Source organism: Desmodus rotundus, chromosome 2 (assembly GCF_022682495.2).
Source record: "Desmodus rotundus isolate HL8 chromosome 2, HLdesRot8A.1, whole genome shotgun sequence".
In the NCBI taxonomy this organism is placed as follows: domain Eukaryota; kingdom Metazoa; phylum Chordata; class Mammalia; order Chiroptera; family Phyllostomidae; genus Desmodus; species Desmodus rotundus.
The window spans coordinates 196,094,400-196,108,208 of NC_071388.1; the positions used below are offsets into that span (position 1 = coordinate 196,094,400).

At 40.2% G+C, this 13,809-nt stretch overlaps 1 non-coding gene across 1 annotated transcript; it reads right to left on the reverse strand.

The window, feature by feature from the left end:
• Nucleotides 1-419: 419 nt before the first annotated feature.
• On the reverse strand, nucleotides 420-523 carry LOC112308095 (small nucleolar RNA U13). The gene has a single exon (XR_002975106.1). It is a non-coding gene; the product is annotated as a small nucleolar RNA U13 (small nucleolar RNA).
• Between the last annotated feature and the right edge of the window lie 13,286 nt (nucleotides 524-13,809).

Sequence of the window (13,809 nt, forward strand, 5' to 3'; positions counted from 1 at the left end):
TTCAGGGTGAGGGAGTTTTAGCAAAAAGCAAGTCTCAAAGCGTCCTAAGTACAATGCAGGCCTGATTCCCCATGGCAATGCCTATCTGTGGGCATGGGTCCTGCCTGCTGGACCCTCGCTCCCCACTGGCTTTTCCAAGTGGGAGCTGGGCCCATGCCACGCAGAATGGTCTCCTATACATTCTACTGGGTGTAGAAGATGATCTTAAATAAGAGCCAAGGACTTTGGTTTTGCAATATTTGGCAATATGTTATTTATCTCAATTTGTAGGTTTACATCTTCCTCATTGTTAAAAACTAGACTCAATCATAAGATGAGATGGATCACAAGTCTAAGTTAATTCCTGGGTTATTCTATATAAGGTGGTGATGAGTAAAGTAGATAAAAGTACATTTTATTATTTTTTTTTCCAGAGTTCACGTCAGACAGGTAGTGTGCCAATGTCCTAACGAGGTTTGTGGGAGGCACATGTCACACAAGAGCGTGGACACCCAATCATCACACTTACGAACTACAAAAGGATCAAAAGTACATTTTCTTAAGAACAAGAAATATATGTGTGTATATGAGAAAAAATTCCACCATTTTTATGGAAGGGTCATCTTAAAATAAAACAATGTGATATTTGAGTATAGTCTCTTTACTAGGGTTGACCACCCATCCTCACTTTGGGGGGGCCCGGGGGATTTCCCAAAATGTAGACGTTTCGGTGCCTAAAATGGGAAAGTTCTGGATGCACTGGGATAATTTGGTCATCTTATCTTTGTCCTAATTCTCCTCAGACGACCCTTTCCTTCCCCTCCTTTTAAACCTAAAATGGTCAACTACTTTCCAATTCTTATATGACCAGTTTTTCTTTGGCCAATTTTATTTTTTATGGATTTCAGATACTGTTTGTGGCTAGTCTACGGACTCCATATTCTTTCTTACAACTGCTCTCCCTTCTCTCTCTCTCTCTTCTACCCCCTTTCCTTGTTTTCTTCTCCCCTGAGAGAGCATCTCCCATGAGAGGTCACAGAGTTCAGCTTCAATATTCTCATTTCAGTGTTTAGTGGCCATGGAAGGACCATTAATACCTGCAGATAATTTGCATCTCTGTTTTCATAGAAAATTCATGGAATCTCCAATCCGACGTCACATGTTTTTGTGATCTGGATTGTAAATCGAAGCACTACGAGAGGAATATAAGTTTGAGGCCGTACTTTTGAAGGCCCGAAGTAACCAGCACACCAGGATTCCCTAGAAGTGGCAGTATGATTTGGATGATGAAGCAGCTAAAGAAGTGGTGGATCCTTCATTGGGTCAACAGAATCAAGGCTCACACAGGGCCCAGTTTTATAAGTGTTGACTCTACTATTCTTACTTACATGCCACTGGATATAATAATCAATGTTGGCAGATTAGGGGTTTCTGTGCCCGAAGTAGTCCATTAGATCATCTTTCCACATAATGTTTATAACGTAAAAAAGACCTTTGAAGTGACCAGATGTAACTTTCTCATCTTTCACTAGGGAAAACTGAGTTCCAGAGAGATTAAGGGAATTCATGAGTATCAAAACTCCTGTTAGTGGCAGAGCTGGGATTTCCATCCCTTAAGGTCCCATTTTCCACTCTAGACTGTCAACGGAGAGGGGAGGGAACAAAAAAGACGAGAGTGGTCCATGAGCTAGCCTCCCCATGGCATCTCTGGAGGCAACTGGCTCAAAACAACTTTAAAGCATCTCCTTCCACCTTTTTCCTCTTTGGCCCCCTCAAGGCCTAAGGGTCCTACCAGCGACCAATGTTGGGGTCCCTGACTTTCACGTGTTTGTTCTTGCTCATTATTGTCCAGAGTTGGCTCCCAATCTATGCCTTATTTTTCCCATCTCTATTCCCTTGAGCACAAATGATTCATTTACAAAACTCCCACCTTATCTAGGTTTAATGACTGTCTAGAGTACAATTTGCCTAATTGGCCAATGCAAAGCAGGAGATGGCTGATGTGGGAGCCATCACTTTGAAATGCCTTTACCTTTATCTGTGGCTTTTAACCACGCTGGCCATATACCTTTTTATCTCTGTTTCGCATAAAGCCTCTACAAACAAATAATCACTAGTTTTTTTTGAACACAATATGCTTAAAGCTCAACCACTCTGGGTCTGTAATTTTTTTTTCATTTTCTTTATACCATAGAAAATTACATATCTTCTCCACTGGGGGGAAATACTTATGCTATAATCCTTTTAATAAGATAAAAGAGTAACCCACATTATTTTTAAATTAACTTTTTTTTTGAAGAAGCATACATTTTAAAAAATGTTTCAAAGATAGCACAGAGTGTGCCCAATACTCTTCATCCCATGTTCCCCTAATAGGAACATCTTGTAAAATTGTGTCGCATATGTTAAAACTAAAAATTGACATTGTCTCATTACTATTAACCAAAAGCAATTGTGGTTACATTACTACCAACTAAACTTCAGACTTTCTTTGGATTTCATCAGTTTTTCCAGTGATGTCTTTTTTTTTCATGCAAAGATGTAATCCGTGTTTCCACATTGCATTTAGTCATCACTTCTTAGTCTCTTATCTGTGACAGTTTTAACATCTTCCCTTATTTGTTGTGTTCTTGACAGTTTTGAAGAGCACTCATCAAGTATTTTGTAGAACGGTGCTCAGTTTGGGTTTACCTGATATTCTTCTCATGATCGGACTGAGTTGTGGGTTTATGGGAAAATGTCCCAGAGGGGACATGCCCTTCTCATCATGTCATATCAGGGCCGTGTGATATCAACACGACTTATCACTGGTGATGTTAAGCTTAATCACTTGCTTAAGGCTGTGTTTGTCAGGTTTTTCCACCGTAAACTTCCTGTTTTCCCCTTTCCATGCTCAATTTGTTGGAAGCAAGTCACAAAGTTCATCCTACATTCAGAGGGAGGGAGAATTATAATATTTTAACATAGTTCAACTCTGCCCGTCAAGTCTCTTCATTTTGGACCCTAAGTGGCTCCACCACTGGACGGACCACATTCGTTCTAGCAGATTCCAACTCCTCTTCTAAACACTCTTCTTTGTCTCTCATCTTGGGACCAGCTCTCTAAAACTTCCCTATTTTCCTATAGTCTTTTTCTCTGTAGCACTAATATGATTTTAATTGTCTTCATCTGAAACAGCATAGCCTATGATGGCTACTTTTCTCTTACCCTGGTTTCCCAAATTTTGAGTTGAAAGATAAGTTGTGTTGGGTTAGCAAGCTATTCATGAAAGCAAAAGAAACTAAATTTGGGCTTAAGAGATAAAGAGTTAAAGTAACTCATTACTAGCTAACAACTGATGGAATAGCTACTCAGTTGTGATGTGAGCATCCCTGAGATGCAGAGGTCCTTGGGGAAGGAGGCTCCCGCTTTGCTGATCTTCTTACATTTAGCCCCTAACACATTGAATGGCACCACATACATACCCAATACATTTTTGTTGTTTGTGGAGATATGTCAATGTAGGTTGATATATACACATACCAATTTCTATATAACAAACACGCATAGAAAAAGCAAAGCACTAGGAAAACCAAAGCACTGCTTTTGCATCAGGACCTCCCAGCAAAAGTGATAATTCAGTTAACACCTGTTACCACTGATGAATCTACATTAACACATCATAATTACCCAAAGTCCATAGTTCACTGAAGTGTTCACCCCTGGTGGTATACATTCTACAGGTTTGGACAAATGTATACTGACATGTAGCCATCATTAAAAATATAAATAAATGTCTCTATAACAACTAAACATGAAAATAAGATCATGGCCAAAAGTTTTAGCTTGCTTTCCCTGGTTATAGGATAACTCCAGGCAGAAGGTGCTCCCTGATCTTGGTGTCTTGGCCTGGGGCACCCAGAGCAAGGCAGAGGCCCTGACTCGAGTTTAGATTATGCAGACAACCTCAGCAGAGTTTAAATCTTTATCAAGGGTGATTTTTATCTATGCATGAATTTGGGATTTTCCAAAAGGTAGATGAATTAAACTGTACATCTTTACCAATTAGGTTTCTTCACCATTGGTAAATATAGTTATGAATTATTTGTAGACATAGTTTTGATATGAGCAACCAACAACTCTTCCACAAAGTAATTTAGTTAGTGAATTAAAAATACCATGTGTGACTACAAGTAGCTGATCCCAAAGAACTGCTGAGTTGTGTTGCTATGTATTAGCTTCATTATGCAAATAGGCATCCCAAGAGAGACATCCCAAAGACTATTAGCCTCCCTCACCCTTAATAACCTAAGATCTCTGGTTCCTGATGTGTGCAGATGAAAATATGTTCTGCCTGTGGGTAAAGGTGTTATTAATGCATAATTCTTTAGCTTCTTTCCCCCTACACTGGAATTCTATTTTGGCAAACCTCTTGGGTTTGGTTGTCAAAGAGATAAAAGCCTGTGAGTACAGCAATAGAATCTTGAGTGAATCTTGGTAAATGTAGAGGGCCAGGTTACTGTTCTGGGCTTGCTGTCTTTATCTGTGAGCCATATTATGTCCCCCCTACCCTTTTGTACAGCTGATCGTGTGGCAAATGCTGTAATACTGGCACTCCTTGGGTTGGAAACCTTTTAAATGTGCCCCTTTGTTTCCATCTGTAGATGTGTCAGAATTGCCAGTTAGATTTCAGAGTCAGCCCCTGGTGCAGGAACAGCTGTTTTGTAGGGAATGTTAGTCTCAGGCAGATAGTAGCCTTATCTGGAAGGAAGTCGGCCACAGTCCTTGGCAGGCTCAGAGAGAGCATCACCATTTGATGGCTAGAATGGTCACCTCCAAAAATGAAATGCAATCTTATAGCCTTTTGAAGAGGTATTCACTTGGTGTGGGTGTCTGTTGACACGGAGAAGGTGTGATAATTCACAGGTCTGAAATAGTTACCATGGGTATTCCCAGAACTTAATCATCAGTACTTTCAACTTTGGAAAATTCAAGAATGCTACCAATATAAATGACAGCTAACCCCGATAAGCAGGATTTCCCAGCTTTGCTGATATGGGAGTTTAATTAAGTAGTAGCTTATAAAGAAAATAAATAAAAAATGCTGTTTGTTCTCCATCCTTTCTTTCTGGCCCCCCTCCTTCACCCCGAGTTCTGCTAGGTGCTCCCTGTCACAAGGAGGGTTTGGGGATGTGAAGGCAGACTGTCCTAGAAGGGCCCATAGGGAGGGTCTCAGCACTAACCTCTAGTGCATTTGGAATTTTCCTGGCAACTCGGTTCATCTCATGTTGGTGGCAGTACGTGGGGGGACAATGTCTGAAAGGCGTGCCACTCCTGTGTGGCCTAGCTACTTAAAAAATGCCGAAAGGCCAACAAAAAAATTTTGTTCAAAATTTATCCAGCATTTTGCGGAAAGAAGTGATTGGTTTCTTTTTATTGTCTACTTTCAATAATTTGTTGTATTTCATTCAAAAATTTTCTCATTCTTTAAAAATATATGCTGCAGCATCTTCTTTTCCACCTGTCTCCAAGGATCTGTTCTTTGTAAATCTCTGTGGTCCTAATTCTTTAAATGTTAAAGAACATAGTACTTTCCCATTATCCTCTATTTCTCTGTCCTGAAGTCTGACTTTACTTCAAATGACTTTTTGTGGTTCTTTGCTCTTTTTGTTTTTCATTCATACTTTCTTCTTATTCTTTTGCGTGTCCTTCTGCCTTCCAGTAGGGCCTGTTTGTTTGTTGTACTTTTGCTTCTCAGCCTGTAAGACTCATTTCTTCACTTTTCTAATGCTTTTCCTGCCCTGGGACATGTTTGCTCAGCCAAACATGTTCACAGGACATCTTTAATTCTCTTTAAGGTTTCATATCAATGTGACCTCCTAACCTTTGTACCTCCTCTTCACAGAGGAGAAACTGAGGCACCAATCAGTCTGACAGTTTTCCTATGACTGTACAGTGGATTACTGGGAGAATGAGGATCGTAACTTAGGTTTTTCAATTTCTAAGAGATAGTACAAGCCAACCAAATTGCCACTATTATTAATATGTGGCCCCTGGATCAGCGGCATTGCCCTCATTTGGGAATGGTTGGAAGTACGGGTTCCCAGGCTCTGCCCCAGACCTTCTAAATCAGCATCTGCCTTTTATCAAGATCCCAGGTGATTTACATACCCATTGAAGTTTGAGTAGCCTTGAACTAGATCTCTCTCTATTGAAGGACAGCTCTCAAACAAACGGCATAACGTTGGTAAGTTTACTTTGCATCTGTAAGTTTCTCTGTGTCCTGCCTGCCCTGATTGAAGTATATGAGAGACAGAAGCCTTGGCCTTGGTTTCAGTCTGATCCAAGTTTGTCCTGTCTGATCTCTGTTCTGGAATTTGGGTTCAGATAAGTGTACTTGTAGAGCGTTTCAAGTAGCTAATGACAAAACAAGTGGGACATTCTTTTCTAGGCAATGAGTTTTTGCTGCGCTTATTTATTTGTAGTTTGCTGATTCAATTTAATAGCTGCAAACTTGTTGGCGACTATGGACGTATCATTGCTTTGACTGTATTTAGTAGACATCTATTTCTTTGAATATATCGTCTGCAATTTTCTTAGTATAGTGTGAAATATACCCAGGTGCTTCGTGAGACATTTCCATATCCAAAATGATTTCTATTGTTTTCCCACACTGTAATAAAAGAGGTGTTATCTCCTTCATTCCCCTGGCTGGATTTTAAATTTAGAGGGAGACCAGCGCACGCATTTGACAGCCAGAGGTGTAAAGCAAAAGCTATTTGATATCAGGATTGAGATGAATCATTGGCATAGGAAACAGTTATGAATATTTTCTCGGGGAGAGAAAGCATTGTCAGATTTAACCACTGTCATATCAGTTTATGTATAAGGTACACATCCCAGCTTAGGATTTCACAGGACAAGAACAGAGTAATTGTGAAAAACGGGTTACAAAGCAATTTCCAGGTAGAAAAGAATGAAGAAAATGAAAATGAACCTTGAGGGATCAAAAAAACGCTTTGGAATATATTTTTTCTTTTCTTCCATTTCCAAATAAACAACCTTTTGATTTGAAAGAATATCTAGAAGGGATTGTAATTTGAGGTGTGCCAGATGCCTTAGATTCATGCATATCTCAGTGGTTTGACATTAAATGTACTTCATGTTCCTGAATGCTTGTATCAGCTGAAAGCAGATGCTGGAATGTAAATTTTTAAGAGGATATAAGACAATCTAGGGGTACTTTACAGATTGGCAGCCTCTGCCCAACATGAGCTGAACCCAGAATCAGTGTAACCATTGCTAACCACCTGGACAAGTCTCAGCAAGTCTGTTTCCTGAAGCTCATCTTCTGTGACTCTTCTAACTCCACAGGTCTAAAAATTAGGGTAAGTGGTGAAATTATAACCTCACCCACATGATATTCACCAAGCCCACCAATTCTATCTCTAGTATGGTAGAAAGCCTGAATATGACTCAGGCCTTCAGGCAAAGGTCACAAATATGAGTCTTTAATGACTAGAAATGTGCAGAAAACCTATCCCCCCAAACCTGACATAAAATACACAGATATTTCCTTAGTCACACAAGTTGAACCCGCTCTACTAACTGACAGCCAATTAGGAAGCAGAAGAGCAAAATAACCCAGCAACACCATGCCTGGCCGTATGGGGACAGGAAATGATGGTTGATGTGATTCCCCACCGCCATACCCTGCTGGACTCATTACCACATGTCCACAAAAACGAAGCTAATAGTCAGTCATTCAGAGACAATTTCAGACTCTGGCCGTGAGCTAGGCTTGCAGCTGCCCTTGCAAGCATTCTCACTGTTGTGGCCTTCTGGACGGAGACCTTCTCCCCCCCCCCCCCCACTTCTTTCCACCACTGAAGATTTATTGCCTGAGTTTGCTAAAATCTTTTGCATTTATCCATGATGATAGCCTTACAATTACAGAAAGTTATGCAATTTCTGGAAGGCAAGATAAAAATGAATCTTATTTTCACTTTGCTATGTTGATGCATTTACCTTACCTTCAATTTTGAAATTCCTAAGCTGTGAGTAGAAGCATGTTCTTTGACATTTGTGGCGGTGCTATTGTTAGCTCAGTCTTTATTGTTTAGAAAGAGCAAACTGATGCTATTTGAGAGAAAAACTTAAAATGCCCTGGATTTCATACTAAATATATATGTATATAAACTTCATATTAGAAAATATAGGATTGTCTTAGTGCCTGAAATGATATTTCTGTGTAAAATGTAAGTCAAGAATTCACAGTGATTTCCCAGCAATATACAAATTATAAACTCTCTCTATATTTCACATTGGAGATAGCCTAGAATATGTTCATACTACTGCAATCTCCTTTCTTCTTAGAATTACCTGACACTGACTTTTGAAAATTGAAGAAATCATTGGTGCTTAATTGCAAAAGAGTTCAGATGCAATTTTAAGGCATCCTAAGCAAAAGGCATTTTAGAAGACTTCATGTTTATATCTTGCATATATTATTTCTCTTTCAAAGACTCCCGTACACCTTTGAAATCTCAAGGTCCTGGGTTCCAGTGAGAGAAATGTTTCATGCTCACTTAAGTTTCAGTGTGGTGGAGATGTTTAAACACTGGATTACGAAAGAGTCATAGGGTTTACAAACAGAAATTGTTCATGCTATGCCACAGTTGAGTATTGGTGACTTATTTCATTCATTCATTCATTCAAGAAATGTTGAACAGGTGCCTATATATATTATTTTCTTTCTAGGCCTTGGGATTAAAGCATTGAACAAGAAAAAAGGCCCTGTTCTTATGAGGCTTACTCTCTAGTATGGGAATCAGAGAATAAGCAAATAGATGTAGTGATGAGAGCTACATAGAAAAATTAAAGCAGGAGGAGAGAGAGAGGCTGGAGGTTATTTTAGACAGTGTGGTCAGGGAAAGTAAAATTGATCTTAATATGTTTTATCATTTAAACGTGTAATCAAATCAGAATTATGAATATAATATTTTACATTCTTTCATTTGATTTTTTTCAAAATCTGATGCATACTTTAATATAAATCATGTCTCAACTTAGAAGCTAAATTCTCATCAGAAATAATTGATTTGCATTTTTACTTTATAAAATTTATAACTGACAAGGAGAATTAATATATCCATGTTGTCCAAACATACTTAAGGGTTTTCTGATAATTAAATTAGTACCTCTTTTAAAATTAAAATTTAAATTAATGAAAATTAAATAAAATGGGAAATTCGGTTCCTCAACCTGAGTGGTCACCACTGAAGTGTCCATAGGCCCGTGCAGCCAGTGGCTGCTGTGTTGGACAGCAAGAAACTGAAAGTGGTTGAAAAAGAAGAAGTAATTGGAGAGCTGGAGAGAGGACAGAAGACAGAGAGTTTAAAGTCAAGAGAAAATGTTCAAATTTCATTCAGTTTGTGATAGGAAATTTTTGAAAGCCTGTGAATGGGTGAGTGACATGCTCTGATTTGGGCTTGAAAGAAGTCTACTCTGGCTTAAGTAGGGAAGAGAGTAAAAACGTGGAGATCTGGTAGGAGACCATTAGGTAGTTAGGAGAGGGATGAAAGAGGGGTGCCCTTGGACATTCATGGTGCAGGAGTGAGAAGGTGTTGGTTTCAGGGTGTACCCCGATGGTAGAGTTGACAGTATTTGTGACTGGATAATTTGCAGGGTAGGCCACAAAGAGGGGTCCAAGGTGACTCCCAGGATTTTGGTCTGAGCAACTGTATGAACGGAGTGTTGCTGATGAGATGGAAATGATCAAGGTAGAGGGATTTGGGGGGCAGGGGCATAATTTGGACAAATTAAGTTTGGTTTGACTCAGCCCTGCAAGTGAATAGCCGAGTTTGGAACTCAGTGGGAAAGGATAGAGATTGCTACCACATAGGTGGTGTTTGAAGTCATCTGGGTGAGACCATGCAGATGGGGAGAAGAGCAAGTGTGAGAAGTGAGTCCCAGGGCACTCTAGGGTTTAAATGTTAGGAAGATGAGGGGAAGCTAGTGGAGGACAGTAAGGTGGATGGACAGTGAAATACGAGGAAAACTAGTAGAGTGTGTCATCTTAAAACCAAGTTTAGCAGTCTGTTTTTTCAAGAAAAAGGTGATGCACTCAAGTGGCATATTCAAGGAGAGCTTAATAAAGGGACTTTTTATGACAGTGTGATCACATCAGAGAGAAGGTCCAAGGAAATGGTTGAGGTACCCAAGGAATGGAAATGGGGTTACCACAGCTAGGCTGAAGGGCAAGAAGAGAAAGAGAGAATATGAGTGACAACTAGAGTTAGAGCAAGAGAGAGAGAGACCTACTGGGGGGTTGCCTAACAAAAATTGTGACATTGGGTTGAAGGCTACCAGTCCCTAGCAACACTGCTGGCAGTAATTAAGAAACTAATAATCCAACTTCTGTTGTCTGCCATCTTCCAATGTTCTGCCATTGGCCAGATTGACCCAGAAGCCAATCAGGAGAGACCCTGTCAGGTGAGCACATGTGGTACACACAGAACAATTGCTGGAGTCCTGTATATTTCAGTAGGACAAATACATCCCAAACAACTGGCACCTCAGGGGGCATAAATGCATCAAGGGAGATTCATTTTGAATGCCTATGATCTGCTCGTACTTTCCACTCACTGCCCACTAGACATCTCTAGTTGGAGGCCTCACAGGCAATTTAAAGTCAACCTGTCTGAAAGTCTTATTATCGATTACCTCCCCTTCATCCCCAAACCTCTTCCCCCTCCTGCATTTGCTATCTGCAGCAGTGACCCCACAAGCAGAGTCGTTATGCCAGGAATCTAAGAGTCAGTCCCAGCTACAATATTTCTTTCAATGTGTCTTCTTTTTTAACTTGCAAACTTATCTTCTGTTTTCCTCATCTCTTTCTAACCCTGTCTTAGGTCAAGCTCTCAACATTTCTCACCTGGAAATAGACTTCTGCCTCTAATTTATTCCTCCTTGGATTTTTCAACCATGCTTTCAGGGCAGTTATGATCTAAAATACAGAACTGATCTGCTTACCCCTTTCTATTCCCTCTCCCACGAGGCTTCATGACAGGACACCTGCCTAACCTCCTCCTGCCTCCTCGCTCTTCCTGTTTCCTCAGCCTCCTCCTCAAACTTATTTTCTGAGCAATAACAAATGATGCCTTTGTGCTCCAGCACACCCCACTTCGACAAGCCCATGTGGTTTGCGTGGACTGTCTCTTATGTACATGACCTTCCACACCCATTTTCTTTCCCTTTCAAGCTTTGTTAAGCTTACCTCTAAAAGGAAATCTGCCCCAAGACAAAAGCGTCATCCTTTCATGTGCTCCCTCAGTTTTTTGGGCAAAGTTTGATTTTTTTGCCCTTATATTATTACTGATTTCTATGTCTGCAAGCATTTTCTAGGAAGTCCATTGCTTGACAGATGAAGCTGTACCAGGGGTGTCCAACCTTTTGGTGTCTCTGGGCCACACTGGAAGAAGAAAAGTTGTCTTGGGCCACACATTAAACACACAAACACTAATGAAAGCTGATGAGCAAAAATAAGGGCCGTGCATAACTTACAATTTTGTGTCGGGCTGCGTTTATAGCTATCCCAGGCTGCATGCGGCCCACGGGCCGTGGGTTGGACACCCCTGTTTATAGACTCTTATCTTTGTATCTTCAGAGTCTGGCAACTTGGTAAAGTTTGAGCTGTGGAATTATTTCAGGACACTGGGCAAACTAGTTCTAGATTTGGATTGAAGTAATGATGAACTGGAAATTGAGAGGAGAAAGAATGCCCAGGCGGTCTGATCTTGATATGAGGTATGCCAAGCTCAGCAGAAGGCCAAAGTCTGGGTAGGAGATACAGGACAGTGCATCCAAGAAACCTCCTGTGTGGAGGATGGTCTTTAAAATCTCTCAACACACTTCACTTTTCACAACTTCCCTCTTACAGTGTAACATCCTAGTTTGTGATCTTTACTTGAGACAGAAAAGTCTGCCAGCTGTCTTCTCCATGAGGTTGATTATCTACTTAAGTTCTTCTAAACACCATTTTCCAAGAGCTATGCTACACGCTGGACTTATATTACATTTAATCCTTCTAACAACCAAGCCATTGCCCACAAAGGCAGCACGCATCTCTGGTTAGAACCGTGGACTCTAGTCAGGTTGCCAGAACCTCCGGCAGGTTATATAACTTCTTTGGGCCTCAGTGTTTACATCTTTAAAATGGGATTATTATTATTAACAGTACCTGCCTTATTTACATGATTTTTACGAGCAACAGTGAGTCAATATTTATAATGTACCTAAGACTTCCCAGAATATACCAAGCAATTGTTAAAGAAATTATAGCATTTTCCCTTCATAATTTGTCCATCCTCCTTTAACCTCTTCCTTCCACCAAACCAAGTATCTCTTTTCACAGCTTCTCTCATGAGTGATTTCCCCCCAAAGGTTGTGCAGTCTGTCTGAAAATATGGGATTGGATAGCAGAGGGACTGGGATCTGCTTCAGGGTCTGTGACGGGTGCCTGTGTCATCTTTGGCACACCATTAACCCCTTCGGTCCTCGGACTACTCATAGTGGCTTGATATTACTATCGTTGGAGACTTCTGGGAAGATCTAATCAGATTACATACACATATATACATACATAGACACATACACACACATAAATTATAAGCTGTAAGAGGCTATAGCAATCTTAAGTGAACAATAGTGATTGCAATACTAGCAAACATAGCTCCTGTACCTGGCCCAGTCTCCAAGTTACTCTCTAGTAACCTCCATAGGAGGGCCGCAACTACCACCGTCTGACTCTTCTGGGTCAAGGTGTCCCTAGAGCCACATCTGACATTCTCTCCTTTAGCAAATATGAAGAAGCATAGACAACGAAGGTCTGGAATCCATTTACGGTCTGGAATTCTTCAATCATCTCCCTTTCATGACCGAATACATGCAAGCATTACATGACACACTAGCTAGTAAGGCCACATGTTAGATCACGGCTTTTGTCCGCACACACGTTGACTCCTGGGAGCTTATTGATTCCTACACTGCTTCTCTCCTCTTCCTCTGTCCCACCCACACCCACCCACCCCTCCGCTTTGCTCAACTGCATCTCAGGACTCTAAATAATGCTGCATTGTTTTACATCCTAGGAGTTTGCTCTCTCTTTTGCTAATCCTATACCTGCCACAAGGAAATGATGAAAACAATTGGGTAATTTTTAATCCTACCCAATTCATGCCTAACACATATTTTTAGAATGTACTTCTTATGATTTTAACATTTGGCTGATAGTTTCATAATCTGAAGAATGTGAAATTTGAAAATTTTTATCTTGACATTCTGGGAATTTTTTTTCTCTGAAAGCAGGAGGTGGGATTTAATTTTATTTGTCAAGTTAGATTTTCCCTTGACTCTAAAGAACAGTCCAACTCTTTTTTGCAGCACTATGCAATTTGCGCAGAATCTCTTCATTTAAATGATATTACAGTAGAAAGAGAAAGGTCAGAGACCAGAAGGAGAACAACAGGCAAATATCACTCGAGATGATGTTCAGACAGATCTTCTATGGATTTAACAGGCTTCAACTCTGAATATATTCAACAGTGAGTTTTTTAAAAAAGTCTGTCACCCATTTTGATGATTATGATATAGTTACAAATAAATCACAGTTGAATTCATAGACCCAAATTATTTATTGTAAAGAAATGACATGGCAATATGCTTTCTATGCCTTTACAATTAGAGTTTAGATCAATTTATCTTTGTGGAGATATTGCCTAGTGGAATTAAAAAAATATATTATGGCATGTTGTTGGAGCCAACTAGCTGGAACACGAGGTCCCTGAGACT